This window comes from Palaemon carinicauda, chromosome 3 (assembly GCF_036898095.1).
Source record: "Palaemon carinicauda isolate YSFRI2023 chromosome 3, ASM3689809v2, whole genome shotgun sequence".
Lineage (NCBI taxonomy): Eukaryota > Metazoa > Arthropoda > Malacostraca > Decapoda > Palaemonidae > Palaemon > Palaemon carinicauda.
Genome location: NC_090727.1, coordinates 80,855,013 through 80,871,223, shown reverse-complemented (window position 1 = coordinate 80,871,223; position 16,211 = coordinate 80,855,013). Strand labels below are relative to the sequence as shown.

Genomic DNA, 16,211 nt, shown 5'->3' with positions numbered 1-16,211 from the left:
AAGTGGTTCACAAACAAACACACACACAAACGAACACACTGTCAGGGGGTAAAACCTAACCTCCTTCCAACTTCGTTGTCGGAGGTAAATATAAAAAACATAACAGTTAATCCCCGCAAGTTTCATTACTCTACGATTAAAGTTCTGGCAACTAAGCTGTTCACAAACAAACACAAACTGGGAGTAAAACATAACCTCCTTCCAACTTCCTTGTCGGAGGTAAATATAAAAAAAAAAAACATAACAGTTAATCCCTGCAAGTTTCATTACGCTACGATTAAAATTCTGGCCAGGAAGCTATTCACAAACAAACAAACACACACACACACAAATAGCTGGTAAAACATAACCTCCTTCCATCTTCGTTGACGGAGATAAAAATATCGAAAAAAACACTGGTATGAAACACACCTAATGAAAAATGACACTTATCATTAATCAGTTCTATCGTTCCTCGAGGTGTGACAGGTGTCCCTAACTTAGCAAGAACTTTGACAGCAGCTGCCTCCTCAGGACGAGAAGGCAATAAAACACCCGTCTAATTCATAGCATTTGAAATAGAGAAATTTCTGTGGAGTTCGATAGATGTTATTAATGGTGTTTATTTCTTGATGCTTTAACAGAAAACAAGAGCAATGATAACAATAATAATGATAATAATAAGTAGTAGTAGTAGTAGTAGTAGTAGTAGTAGTAGTAGTAGTAGTAGTAGTAGTAGTAGTAGTAGTAGTAATAATAATAAACCATGTTTTGTCTAAAAATCTTAGGTACTCAAAATACATAGTTATATAAGTTGTATATTTAGAAGAAAAAAAAGCCAGGAAAGTTCCTGATTTTATCTTTAAATATACAACGTATATAACAGTGGGTTTTGAGAACCTAATAATAATAATAATAATAATAATAATAATAATAATAATAATAATAATAATAATATACTCCACTCATTTAGATGGTAATATTTGTCAACAGTGAGTATGTTACAAACACACCCTTTCTGTTCAGATTAAAGTTGATAAAAAAGCTATAAACTAAAAACAGTGTTTAGAACTTCAGAGGAATTATTATTACAACAAGCTATACTATAACCCTAGTTGGAAAAGCAAGATGCTATAAGCCAAGGGGCTTCAATATGCAAAAATAGCCCAGTGAGGAAAGGAAACACGGAAATAAATAAACTACGAGAGAAGAATAAACAATAACACATTTCAAGAACAGTAACAACTTTAAATTAGATCCGTCACATATGATCTATAAAAACCAAAAAAGCAAAAAAAAAAACAAGAGAAAAAGAAATAAGATAGAATAGTGTGCCCGAGTGTACCTCCTAGCAAGAGAACTCTAATCTAAGACAGTGGAAGGCTATTGTACAGAGGCTATGGCACTACCCAAGACTAGAGAACAATGGTTTGATTTTGGAGTGTCCATCTCCTACAAGAGCTGTTTACCATAGCTAGAGTCTCTTCTATCCTTACCAAGAGGAAAGTAGCCACTGAACAATTAGGCCGGGAGCACACTAGCGACTCTGTGGCGCCACAAAGCCACAGCATCGTGTGGCGGGGATGTGGTCTCTCTCCCATAGGTTTCCATTGTTTTCAAAGCCACGCCATGCCTGTGGCGGGGATGAGCGACAGAGAGCCACAGTCGCTTGCCACAGTCACTAGTTTGCGCGGCAAAACTAGAAAACAATGGAAACCTATGGGAGACCACATCCCCGCCACACGATGCTGTGGCTTTGTGGCGCCACAGAGTCGCTAGTGTGCTCCCGGCCTTACAGTGCAATGGTTAACCACTTGAGAGAAGTAGTATTGTTTGGTAATCTCAGTGATGTCAGGTGTATGAGGAGAGAGGAGAATGCGGTAATAATAGGCCAGACTATTCGCTGTATGTGTAGGTAAAGACAAAATGAGCCGTAACAGAGAGAGGGAGCCAATGTTGAGATACTACTCTAGCGGTAGTATCTCAACGGGTGGCTGGTGCCCTGCCCAACCTACTACCGGAAAATGGTGATAAACTAAAAAGAAAAAAAAAAAACAATATCTGCTTCAAGAACAATTTTTGCTGGAGTCCAATAAGACTTTCGGAAACTCAAAACAGAAGAGAAGCCTACCAAAAAAAAAAAACATATTTTCTTAATCTAGACACTCTCGCACCCGAGGCATATTTGAATATTTTTTCACAGCAAGATTATTAGAAAAAAAAAAGTTTCAAAAACTTTTTATGTTAATTTTGCTGTTTCTATTTTTTTCCCAGCACAGAAGAAACAGATGTCTGCATATTTTTAAAGGTGGCCATAAGAAAAAATAAATTTAAACTTTACATTTAATACGAAAATGTTAACACCTAATATTTTGAGATAAGAGTCACGTGAATTCAGGTCCAAGCATTAATCAAAACTAGAAGGGCACTTAGTAGAGCGCAGACCTCTTCCACGGCAGCTTATTCCTTGACCTATTGCTCGACCTTGACCTTTGATATTAACATGCAATAATTGGCATGAATTTTTCATACACTCAAATATGAACTAATTTTGAAGTCTGTGACAATGGTGTCCAAACTTATGGCTGATTATGTGAATTGGACACTTTAGACCTTTGACCGTGACCTTCCAAAATTTAAACATGTCCAGCTTTTTACATAACAGTTAATCCCTGCAAGGTTCATTGCTCTACGATTAAAATTCTGGCTAGGAAGCTGTTCACAAACAAACACACACACAAACAAACACACATGTTCAAACTTATGGCTGATTATGTGAATTAGAGATTTTGCTTGACCGTGACCTTGACCTTTCACCTTGACCTTCCAAAATTTAATAATTTCCAGGTTTCTACATAAGAGTTAATCTCTGCAAGTTTCATTACTTTACAATTAAAATTGTGGCTAGGAAGCTGTTCACAAACAAACACATACAATCAGGGAATAAAACATAACCTCCTTCCAACTTCCTTGGCGGAGGTAATAATCAACACAAACCTACTAGAAAGTAGCAACCTTTCTTTATACTTGCAGACATAAACACAATTATATAGAGAGATTAAATATACGTTTATTTGACAGAACTCTCAAATAAACACATTTAAGTATAGAAATGAAATATACGTTTATTTAACAAAAATCTCTAATCAAATGGGTTAATCACATCAGACACCAAAAGAAACTGCCTCAAAAAAAAAAAAAATCAAATACCCAAAACAAGATGGTATGTAACCCTAGGTCTCATACGTAACATATATCTATTTCTATGATATAAAGCAGGACAATTCTGCTATATACAACCGAAAACTCAAATAAGCTGTAAGGATTTTCACCTACAGTCGGTAATGTTCTCTGAACAATCAAAGAATATTTTGATAGACCTAAAAAAAAAACCAATGCAAAATAATATTATTTCAATATACCTACAAACTAAATACTACAAAATGCTCAAATTGATACCTGCTCGTGTGATGTTACGTAACATCACCCATTTCAATGACCAAACGGGTATCCATTAAAATACAAAAAAAAAAAAAAAAAAAAAAAAATAACATCCTTTATCAAATCTGATTCAACATTGAACTGCCATATCAATCCTGAACAACTTCAGCCCTTCAATTTGAAACTCCTTTCTATCTATCTCTTTGCAAGCAAAACTCCCTTCTATCTATCTTTTTGCTACAAAACTGCACACAGCATTTCTCACAAGTAATAACAAAAATACTTCTTGAGGTCAACTTTGAATCAAATTGTACTTACAGGGCAGTTGCCTACTGGACACTGGCAGGGTCAGTTCAGGATCAATTCTGAAATGAGAAATATTTATTGAATAGTCTTTTGAATTAAAAGGCTAAAATATTCCTATTCAATTAATATTTATTTGTCTTCTCTATTTGTAGTTATCCTATCCATGGTTTATTCTAGCTACTGTGAAACGTGTAGTACATAGTCTCTGTACTAGGTACAAATCGTAACAGATATATCTCTGCACTGTGTACCCTGTGTAACTGATAGTCTCTGTAACGTGTAAACTTGGTAACATATCGTCTCTCTACTGGGTACCAGGTGTAATAATTAATCTCTGTACTGTGTACCATGTGTAACAGATAGTCTGTGTTATGGTGTGTACCCAGTGTAACTGATAGTCTCTGTACTATAAAATGTGTAACTGATAGTGTCTACTGTTTATCATGTGTAACTGATAGTCTCTGTTGTTGTGTACCCTGTGTAACTGATAGCCTCTGCACTACATACTCTTTGTACTGTGAACCATGTATAACTGATAGTCTCTGTGTTGTGTAAAATGGGAACGAGACGATTGGAGAAGAGGCGCTCCTTGACTAGCACTGATAATGACATTTGAAATGTCGAAACGTTTGTGGGATTATGCGGACTGTGCAGATTGAGTACGAGACGATCGGAGAAGAAGTGCTTCTTGACTAGCACTGATGATGACATTTGAAATGTCGAAACGTTTGTGGGATTATGCGGACTGTGCAGATTGAGTACGAGACGATCGGAGAAGAAGTGCTTCTTGACTAGCACTGATGATGACATTTGAAATGTCGAAACGTTTGTGGGATTATGCGGACTGTGCAGATTGAGTACGAGACGATCGGAGAAGAAGTGCTTCTTGACTAGCACTGATGATGACATTTGAAATGTCGAAACGTTTGTGGGATTATGGGGACTATGAAGAGTGAGTACGAGACGATCGAAGGAGTGCTCCTTAACTAGCAATGATGATGACATTTGAAATGTCGAAACGTTTGTGGGATTATGGGGACTATGCAAAGTGAGTGCGAGACGATCGAAGGAGTGCTCCTTAACTAGCACTGATAATGACATTTGAAATGTCGAAACGTTTGTAATACATACACGAAACGTTTCCCGAGACTCAATGGGATGCCATCCGTGACCTTATCTGACCTTTCCCAGAACTGCCAACCCAAAATCCATATTTCTTTACACTAAATAAAATGTAACATGTACATTATGAAAGTTTTATTCACGTTAACTGAACTTGGATATCGATAGCTCTCTCTCTCTCTCTCTCTCTCTCTCTCTCTCTCTCTCTCTCTCTCTCTCTCTCTCTCCATACTATTAACACTATTTTCTCTCTCTCTCTCTCTCTCTCTCTCTCTCTCTCTCTCTCTCTCTCTCTCTCTCTCTCTCTCTCTCATACTATTGACACTAGTTTTTTTCTCTCTCTCTCTCTCTCTCTCTCTCTCTCTCTCTCTCTCTCTCTCTCTCTCCTCTCTCTCTCTCTCTCTCTCTCTCTCTCTACTATTGAGACTATTCTCTCTCTCCATACTATTGAGACTATTTCTCTCTCTCTCTCTCTCTCTCTCTCTCTCTCTCCTCTCTCTCTCTCTCTCTCTCTCTCTCTCTCTCTCAGTTCATCCATTTGGCGTTATCGCCTTCTTTGATTCCTTGATAAATAACAATAACAATAATGGCAATAAAGATAATGAGGAATGTGCCGTTTGGAGAGAGAGAGAGAGAGAGAGAGAGAGAGAGAGAGAGAGAGAGAGAGAGAGAGAGAGAGATGCTGTTTCTACATTCTCACTGCAAACACCCACAGTCCAGAGACCTTGGACATATATTCCAGCGAACCCCAGCAGGCAAACCACAACAATAGAAGCATTTCGAAATCCTATAGGTCAACAAGAATATGCCACGCAATATGAAGAGGAGAAACTATTTGGCGTATTTGTGCTACAATAATATCATGAATAGCGAATATCATTCCAGTAACAGCTCGAGCTAAGGAAATATTTACAGTAATATGTACCAACCGTGTGTCACACGATCGTACATAAATTATTTTGTATATATTATGCTTGTATCTGCGCTCTTCCCTCGCACTAAAAAGAACCTGAATAGACATGTCTGCGTGTCGCCTATGTAACATTGTCATTTTTTTCGAACATGTATTTTCCTGTTGCCTTGAGGTTTTGTATATAAAGGAGAGTGTTCTTTAATAAAGTTACTCAGTTGATTGCATCCTGCCTTTGAGTCATAACCTTTCTCTCGGCCGTCACAAATATGACTAGTTCAGAAATGTTCATCTCGTATAAGATGCTTTTTGATAACTGATGTATTATTATACGAACTAAAGAAATTGAATTGATAAAACGACAAGTCTTTAAATGCAATATATTATATTATTAAGATTTGTTTCAGTTTAAAGGTTTAAAAGTCGCTCATAATAATAAAAAAAGGAAGACTCTGATTATAAACTACAACAGAATTCTACACTAAAATAAAACCCTTATAACAACAACAACAACAACAACAACAACAACAACAACAACAACAATAATAATAATAATAACAATAATAATAATCTCAGGATCCTTTCTGGCTCCCTTTACGACCTGGCGTTGCGTCCGCCCATTCCATTTACACAGTTCTGTCCCTCAAAGTCGACAAAAGAGTTTCTTGTCATTCATCACAGAAGGTGTAAGTATATCACACACTGCCTTACTTAATGGAAGCATCATTTCTGCCATAAAGAAGCTGTAATGGGAGGAGAAGGAGGGGGTACTGACACTAGCACTGCTCCTGAACAACTAACTTTAGTTAGAGACAATGCATGTTTAAAAAGGTGTCTGGTTCAGTTACAGTTTCATTAGAATAGATGCTTACCAGAACGTTAGCCTGGCAAGCCTAACCCCCTACTGTGGTGTCCAACCAGAGCAGTGGACTCCCCAGTAAACAGCTTAAACTCCTGGTCCCTGGGTGGAATCGATCTGCTGCCATGCGAACGCCAAGCAAACACGTTACAACTATACAAGCCAGGAGTCCCCAAGGTGTCACATAAAGTTTTAAAGGCCGCTCATGAATGGCAGAGGCAATGAACAGTGACAATGCCCCCAGAGACTGACCATACATAAATTTGATAACTACCCAAACCCCTTACTATACAAGCTAGGACAATGGAGGAACAGGCAATAGCTGCTGATGACTCAGCAGGAGAACCTATAGGCTCCCACAAACCCAACATCCTTTGCTCACAAGGATGGTGAGGTTGCCAACACAAAAAGAGCATCTCGAATCCCAATTCAGCTGAATGCCAAGCAGGGACATTTCAATTAGGTTACCACAAACCTATGGGTGACAATTGTATGTTTACATTCAACGGATTTTGTCAATAAGATTGACAATGGGATAGACATACATACCATATTGACTTCCGCCAACGAAGTTGGAAGGAGGTTAAGCTTTCAACCCTATTTGTGTGTTTGTTTGTGAACAGTTTCATGGCTACAATTTTAATCGTAGAGAAATGAAACTTGCAACGATTAACCATTATGTAAAAGCGGGATAAAATTAAACTTTGAAAGGTCAAAGTCAAAGGTCAAAGTCACGGTCAAGCAAAATGTCCAATTAACGTAATCAGCCATAAATTTGGACATCGCTGTCACAGAGACTTAAACTTGGTTCATATTTGAGCGTATGAAAATCCATGCCAATTAATACATGATAGGGTCAGAGGTCAAGGTCAAAGTCGACCAAAAGGTAGAGAAATAAGCTGCCGCGGCGGAGATCTGCACTCTACTGAGTGCCCCTCTAGTTAATGAATGATAATAAGAGTTGAAATTAGCTCTTTAACTTACTTAGAGACAACGCAAGTATTGATAGACCCCAAGGGTCAAGTGTGATAAATGAATGTTTACATATGACACTTATTGTCAATAAAGTTAACATTTGCATAAAAATAGGTAATATTATAATAATAATAATAATAATAATAATAATAATAATAATAATAATATAGAATTGAAATTATCTTTTAAATAAAATGGCGGTTGTGTTCATATACATTTAAAGAAATATACACGTAAATAAAGAAGGAAAATTAAAGATAGGATTTAAGCTCAACTTAGATAGTATCAAAGAAAGCAGATAAAACAGATCTTCTTAAATAGACTTAACCCAATATCCACATATCACCCTATCATATATATATATATATATATATATATATATATATATATATATATATATATATATATATATATATAATAACAACAACTCCAGCTGTTTCTACTCCACTGCATAACAAAGGCCTCAGACATGTCAATTTATGTTTGGGGTTTGGCCAGTTTTCATCACAACGCTGGCCAGTGAGGATTGGTGATAGAGGGAGATTTTAGTCTCATAAGGCACAGCAAATCTATCTAGTATGGGTGGCCATGACTAGTACAGCTTAGCTGTTCGTGGTGATACACAAATCCTTCCACCACGATTAGGGTATCCCCACTTAGAAAGGGATATATATATATATATATATATATATATATATATATATATATATATATATATATATATATATGTGTGTGTGTGTGTGTGTATGTATGTGTGTGTGTTTGCGTGTGTAACCCAATAATTACAACGTCCAAATAAACAAACTACAACTGTCCCTTAAAATAACAAAAAAACAACTATATAAAAAAGGATGAATATTTAGAAATAAATATAATACAGGTACAGTAGGTATTAAATCCTGTAATATACATGAAAGGTCCCTGTACTGTAGAGTGCGACACTAGGTACAGTAGTTAGTAAGTCCTGTAATATACATGAAATGCCCATGTACTGTAGAGTGCGACACTGCTTCTACAGGCAAGAAACACGAAGCAAGATCTCGAGATGTAGATAACAATAAGAAAGCAAACAAAAAAAAAGGAAATGTAAACAAACTTCGAAGGCAAGAACACATTCCTGAGGTGTGGTGCAGTGAACCAACACTCACTCACTCACTCACTCACTCACTCACTCTCTCTCTTGGAAATATGTAAGTAAATCAGGCCTCTCTCTCTCTCTCTCTCTCTCTCTCTCTCTCTCTCTCTCTCGCTCTCTTGGAAATATGTAAGTAAATCAGGCCTCTCTCTCTCTCTCTCTCTCTCTCTCTCTCTCTTGGGAATAAGTAAATCAGGCCTCTCTCTCTCTCTCTCTCTCTCTCTCTCTCTCTCTCTTGGAAATATGTAAGTAAATCAGGCCCCTCTCTCTCTCCCCCCCTCTCTCTCTCTCTCTCTCTCTCTCTCTCTCTCTCTCTCTCTCTCTCTCTCTCTCTCTCTCTTGGAAATATGTAAGTAAACCAGCCTCTCTCTCTCTCTCCCTCTCTCTCTTGAAAATATGTAAGTAAACCAGCCCCTCTCTCTCTCTCTCTCTCTCTCTCTCTCTCTCTCTCTCTCTCTCTCTCTCTCTCTCTCGTAAACAAGCAAACACGGCCAGCTAAAATGGAGAAACTTTAGGAAAGTAGCCCTCAACTTCATAAGAACCAAAGTTCTATGGAATTTTCTCAAACATAAAGAAAACTGTGGTTATTATTATTACTATAATCAGTAGTAGTAGTAGTAGTAGTAGCATCTGCTACAACTTTTGCAATAATATAAAGCATCACCTTGTTAGATGAAAAGAAAATGGGGTTTTTATGATAAAACAAAGTTTTATGAATACTTACCTGGCAGTTATATATACATAGCTAATAATCTCTATTTCGGCAGAATTTTTCTAAACTAGGCAACCGTCTTGTGGTGGTTGGGTGGTAACACCCGTTAAAGGGTGGTAGGAGGAATCATTCCCGTTTTCTGTTCTTCAGTTCATCTATGTCCGACCTGTCTCCTGAGGGGAGGTGGGTGGGCCTTCGAATGTATATATAACAGCCAGGTAAGTATTCATAAAACTTTGTTTTATCATAAAAACTCCATTTTTATGAATAGAACTTACCTGGCAGTTATATATACATAGCTGATTAACACACTTGGAGGAGGGTGATAGACAGTAAACATCGTTGGGGAAACAACCAAAAAAGCTGTAGGATAAATAAACACCTTGATTCCTTACCTGCTAAGGTAGCTGACTTCAAAGGTTCCTGCCTCTTGAGTCGCTTTCCCTTAGGAGTGTCAGCCAGGATGTGACCTGCAGTGCTGAAAACCCTCAATCGAGTCTGTCAACGGGGTGAGACCAACAATCTGAGTAGACTTCAGGACTACCTATTGCCCAAAATAAAAACTGCAACCTTACCAAACCAACCACCTAACATTTGCAAAGTAGATAAAAATTATCTAACTAGACTGAGGTGACTGTACACAAGTCGGAGTCCTCAGACAACCAATAAAAATACACCAACCTATGCACAAGTAAACAAAACTAAGGTTGAGGGGAGGTAGTAACTCCTTTGCCTAATACAGAAGCCGTAGCTACGTATGGGCCCAAGGTATAACATTTCTCATAATCCACCCTCACCTCTCTGAGGTAATGAGAGGCGAACACACAGTTGCTCCTCCAGAATGTCGCATCCATAATTTGACGGAGCGACATGTTCTTGCGGTAAGCAAGCGAGGTCGCAATGGCCCTCACTTCGTGAGCTTGCACTTTTAAACGTCCGAAGTGTTCCTCCTCACACAAGAGATGAGCTTCTCTTATCACCTTCCTCAGGAAAAAGGACAAAGCGTTCTTTGAAAGGGGCTTCTGAGGATCTTTCACAGAACACCACAGGGAGCTAGAAGAGCCTCTCACACTTTTCGAGCGAGACAAGTAGGTCTTAAGGGCTCGTACTGGACAGAGAAGCCTCTCTTGCTCTTGACCCACTAGGTTGGTCAAATTAGGAACCTCAAAGGTCCTCGGCCAGGGCTTAGAAGGGTTCTCGTTCTTAGCGAGAAAGTCTAATCTCAAGGCACAAACTGCCCCATTCAGATTGAAGCCTACCTGTTTTTCAATTGCATGGACTTCACTAACTCTTTTAGCTGTTGCTAAGGCCAAAAGAAAGAGGGTCTTCTTGGTAACCTCCCTAAGGGGAGCCTGTGAGATGGGCTCAAATCTCTTGGTGCACAGAAATTTAAGAACCACATCAAGGTTCCAAGAAGGGGGCTTTAACTGGGTCTGCTTGGTCGTCTCAAAAGACTTCAAGAGGTCATGTAAGTCCTTATCGCGAGACAAGTCCAAGCCTCTATGCCGACAGACGGAAGAGAGCATACTTTTGTACCCCTTGATAGTGGACACAGCTAGCTTAGCGTCCTGCCTGAGGTACAACAAGAAATCCGCAATCTGGCTCACAGAGGTAGTGGATGAGGAAATCTTGTGCTTCCTACACCAAGCTCTAAAAGTCTCCCACTTGGACTGGTAGACCCTCTGCGAAGAGACCCTCCTCGCTCTGGCGATAGCTTTCGCAGCTTGCGCTGAAAAGCCTCTCGATCTGACGAGCTTCTCGATAGTCTGAAGGCAGTCAGATTGAGAGCGAGGGGGTTTTGATGATATCACTCGAAGTGGGGTTGTCTGAGCAGATTTGGACTTGCGGGGAGGCTTCTTGGAAAGTCCATCAATAAGTCTACCACCTCCATGAACCATTCCCTCATCGGCCAGAACGGAGCTATCAGGATCATCCGTCCCGAATCGAGGAGGGCGAATTTCCTGACTACCAGATTGATGATCTTGAACGGGGGAAAAGCATAAGTGTCCATCCCCGTCCAATCCATCAAAAAGGCGTCTACTGCTATTGCCTCCTTGTCCGGAACTAGGGAGCAATAGATGGGGATCCTCTTGGATAAGTTGGAGGCGAAAAGATCGATGAGGGGTCTCCCCCACAGCCTCCAGAGACTCTGACAGACCTGTTGGTTGAGGGTCCATTCTGTGGGAAGGACCTGCCCTTTCCTGCTGAGCATGTCCGCCCTCACATTCTTCTGTCCCTGAACAAACCTCGTCAGCAGGTTTATCCTGTTCTCCTTCGCCCAAAGAAGGAGCTCTCTTGCTGTCTCGAACAGAGACAAAGAGTGACTCCCTCCTTGCTTCCTGATGTAAGCAAGAGCTGTGGTGTTGTCTGAGTTGACCTCCACAATCTTCCCAGACACCAAGTCCTTGAAGGTCTTTAGCCCCAGAAAAAGGGCCATCAGCTCCTTGTTGTTGATGTGCCATCCCAGCTGAATTCCTTTCCAATAGCCTGAGACCTCCTTGCTTCCTAGTGTTGCCCCCCAGCCTGACTCTGATGCGTCTGAAAACAACACTAGGTCTGGGTTCTTCTTGTGTAAGGAGATCTCTTCCCCTAACAAGGTTGGGTCCAGCCACCACTTCAGAAGAGTCTTGACTTCTGTTGGAATGGGGAAGGAAAAGGAGTCTTCCGGCATCTTTCTGTTCCACGTCTTCGAAAGAAAGTGCTGAAGAGGCCTTAGGTGGAGTCTCCCCAGAGAGACAAACTGTTCGAGGGAGGATAGAGTCCCCAGCAAACTCATCCACTCCTTCGCTGTGCATCTCTTCTTGTCCAGGAAAGTTCTGACTTTTACGAGACACTTGGTCTGTCTTTCCTGAGAGGGAGAAGCCCGAAAAAGAACTGAATTCAGAACTATCCCCAAATAGAGAATAGTCTGATTCGGTCTGATCTGAGACTTCTCCCTGTTGATAACCAGGCCTAGATCTTGAGCCATCTTAAAAGTCTTCCGTAAATCCTCCAGACATTTCTCCCTTGATCGTGAACGAATCAGCCAATCGTCCAGATAGAAGGATATCTTTATCCCCTCCTGATGCAGCCAACCTGACACATTCGCCATTATTCTGGTGAAGACTTGAGGAGCCGTGCTGAGACCGAAGCAAAGAGCTCTGAATTGGAAGCACTTGCCCTGCATTACAAATCTCAGGTACTTCCTCGAAGTCGGATGGATGGGGACATGGAAATATGCGTCCTGCAAGTCGAGGGACACCATCCAGTCCCCTGGACGTACTGACGCCAGCACCGACTGAGTCGTCTCCATGGAGAACTTTGTCTTCTCCACAAATACGTTGAGAGCGCTGACATCCAGGACGGGTCTCCATCCGCCCGAGTTCTTGGGGACCAGAAACAGGCGATTGTAAAAGCCTGGGGAGGATAGATCCCGAACCGGTTCTATCGCCCCCTTGTCTAGCATTTTGTCGACAAGGTCTATTAGGGCCTTCTGTTTCCCCGGATCTGAGTACCGGGCTACTAAGGCCAGCGGAGCATCTGCGAGAGGAGGTTTTTTTCAGAAAGGGGATCTTGTATCCTTCCTTGATGACTGAGAGGGACCAGGTGTCCGCCCCTCTCCTCTTCCAAGACTGCCAAAAACCTGACAGTCTTGCGCCTACTGTTTGGAGAAGACGAACTTCATTTTCTGGAGCGAGGTCTGAAAGAACCCCTGGTAGATCTTGGTCCTGATTCTTGCCTTCTCCCTCTAAAATCTGGTCTTGAAGTAGTCCTGCCCCGAAAGGGCTGCTGGAATCTCCTTTCCTCCCGTTTCAAAGAAGAAGGAGGGGCTGCCAAGGGCTTACGAGCAGAACGAGATAAAAGGTCTTGGGTGGCTTTCTGGGCCAGAGAAAGAGTAATGTCATTAACCAGGGACTCGGGAAAAAGATGTTGAGAGAGGGGGGCGTAAAGAAGCTCACACTTTTGTGCAGTGGTAACAGACCTAGAAGCAAAAGAGCAAAGCAGAGCTCTCTTCTTTAGGACCCCAGCTGAGAACAGAGCCGCCAACTCATTTGCCCCATCTCTGAGGGCCTTATCCATACAGGACATAATACTGGTAAGGTCCCTAGATCCTTCCATCTGGTCAGTTTTCCTTGCCAGAGTCCCAAGCGACCAGTCTAGGAAACTAAAAACCTCAAAGGCTCTAAAAATACCTTTGACGAGATGATCCAGCTCCGACATCGACCACATGACCTTGGCTGAGTTGAGAGCATGCCTTCTAGCAGAGTCCACTAAATCAGAGAAGTCACCCTTGGAGGAGGAAGGCACTCCCAGACCCAAATGTTCTCCAGTTGCATACCACATACCCGCTTTTGAAGCAAGACGAGCTGGTGGAAACGAGAAGGAAGTCTTAACTGTTTGTCTCCGCTCCTTCATCCAGTCATCAATCTTCGTGAGAGCCTTCTTTGCGGAGATAGACAGCTTCATCTTGATGAAGGCCGACTGTTTCTTGGCCTTTTTTCTGTTAAATTGGGACTGAGGAGATTGAGGGGCAGCAGGTTGGAATTACTCTCCAAAAAGTTCAAGAAGGGAGCGAGAGAGAACTTTGTAATCTCCCGCAGCGTCGGCAGGATTATCATCGTCATCAGAAACATCCTCGAGGTCCTGATCCACATCTGCAATATCCTTCGAAAGAGAAGAAGGATCCTTAGAACCCGACAAGGGTAAATCAAAGGCATCATCCTGCAAAAGACGGGTTGCATCCTGGAGTCCAGAGCTAGAAGAATCCTTGGGACGAGAGGCAGTATCGTCCCGAAGAGGCAGGGTGGTATCGCCCTGGGACCGAGAACGAGAGGCAGAGTCGTTCTGATGTCGAGAGCGAGAGGCGGTATCGTCGTGGCGGCGAGAACGAGAGGCGGTATCGTCGTGGCGGCGAGAACGAGAGGCGGTATCGTCGTGGCGTCGTGAACGAGAGGCGGTATCGTCGTGGCGAAGCGAACGAGAGGAGGTATCGTCGTGGCGAAGCGAACGAGAGGAGGTATCGTGCTGGTATCGTGAACAGGAGGCGGTATCGTCTTGGCATCAAGAACGAGAAGCAGCATCGTTCGATAAGGTATCGTCCCGGTATCAAGAGCGAGAAACCGTATCATCCTGGTATCGCGAAGAAGTATCGCCTGGCGAAAGCACACATTCCTCATCCTGGCGTAGAGAGGGAGAAGTTTTCTTTAAAGAAGAACTCCGGTCTCTCTTAGAAGCAGACTTCTTAATCGGTAACGAGTCGTCTTTACGTCTGTCAGACTGGGTGTGAGGGCGGCTAAAGGCTTGCACTAAAGTCAAAAGTTGTTCCTGCATGACAGACATAAAGGATTTAGCAACATCAGCTGGGTCTTGCGGCCCCGAAGGGGGGGGGGGCTGACGAATAACACTCGTAGAAGGGGGAGGATCTTCGGCAGTAGGCTTCGCCCTTTTCACAGGCACGGAGTCGAAATCATCCTCCGACGGACAAGGTTCATAACTGCTAGAACCGGGAGAGAAAGAACGAGACCGTTCGTCGCGGTTCCATCTCCTCTTAGGAGGTCTTGAAGCTTCACACTTCCATTTACGTCTGGACGAACTCGGAGAAGAAAACAACACATCCGACACGTCTTTCCCGTGACGGTCAAGAGCAGCCTGGGAATCGACAACAGGACTGTCTGAGGCGACGGCTGACCGAGGGTACGTACCTCTCACCCCCTTTCGGTCATCGACGTACCTTCTCCCTTGGTCCTGGGAGCTTGGTAGAGGTCTAGGCCTAGGGTAATGACAGGTTCGGTCAGTCGCCACCTCCACTGCACTAACACAAGCACTTTCACTTTCCTTACCTTTAAAGGACTACAGTTGTTCTTTAATAGCCTTCAACTCGGCCGCCAGGCTAGCGTACCGAGGGTCATCCGTAGATACGGAACCTGTAGGAGGTGCAGGAGTTACTACCTCAAGGGAAGGATCAACTTCCAAAGAGGAATCAATTATAGGTTCAATAGATAAATCTACACTAAGTTAGTCTTCCTTACCACTAACAGACTTAGACTTAAACCTAGAAGCTCTCCTAACTCTATCGAGCTCTAGCTTACGCACATAGCGCTTCATAATTAACCAATCTTTCTCATCCAAAACCTTACATTCCCCGCACCTATTATCAAGGGCACAAACAAAACCCCTACAATTAGAACAAACGGTGTGAGGGTCTACCGCCATTTTCGGTAGTCTCACATTACATTCCTCATTCGCACAGATACGGTAATGACTCTTTTCACTCATAATGAAAAACAGCAAAAAAGCTAAGAGAAAACAAAATACACGATCGCCAAAACCCCAAATCAGAGTACTTCACCAAAAAAGCAGACTGGTACACCGAGCAGGGAAAGCGAAGAAAAACTCTTAATGACGGACCAACGTGTTGTCGATCCGGCCGGCAGAGATGAACTGAAGAACAGAAAACGGGAATGATTCCTCCTACCACCCTTTAACGGGTGTTACCACCCAACCACCACAAGGCGGTTGCCTAGTTTAGAAAAATTCTGCCGAAATAGAGATTATTAGCTATGTATATATAACTGCCAGGTAAGTTCTATTCATAAAAATAAACCTTGCAAGAGTTCCCCTCAGTAAAATATTATATGGAAAACTTATTTGTATAAAGTAAAAGGAAAAATTCTAACTGATGGAAAAGGAAAACATAATCAGCAATTCAACTTCCCCATCCTTGTGAGCTACGGATGCGGGGTTTGGGGGAGCCTATAGGACTATCTGCTGTGTCATCAGCATCCATTGTCTA

At 41.9% G+C, this 16,211-nt stretch overlaps 1 long non-coding RNA gene across 1 annotated transcript in view; it reads right to left on the bottom strand.

Moving 5' to 3' along the window:
* Positions 1 to 3,737: 3,737 nt before the first annotated feature.
* The window catches only part of LOC137637773 (uncharacterized), a 120,898-nt gene continuing 108,424 nt past the window's right edge, over positions 3,738 to 16,211 (bottom strand). Inside the window, exon 3 of the long non-coding RNA XR_011043796.1 lies at positions 3,738 to 3,785. This is a non-coding gene — a long non-coding RNA (uncharacterized lncRNA). The remainder of the gene's footprint in view (positions 3,786 to 16,211) is intronic.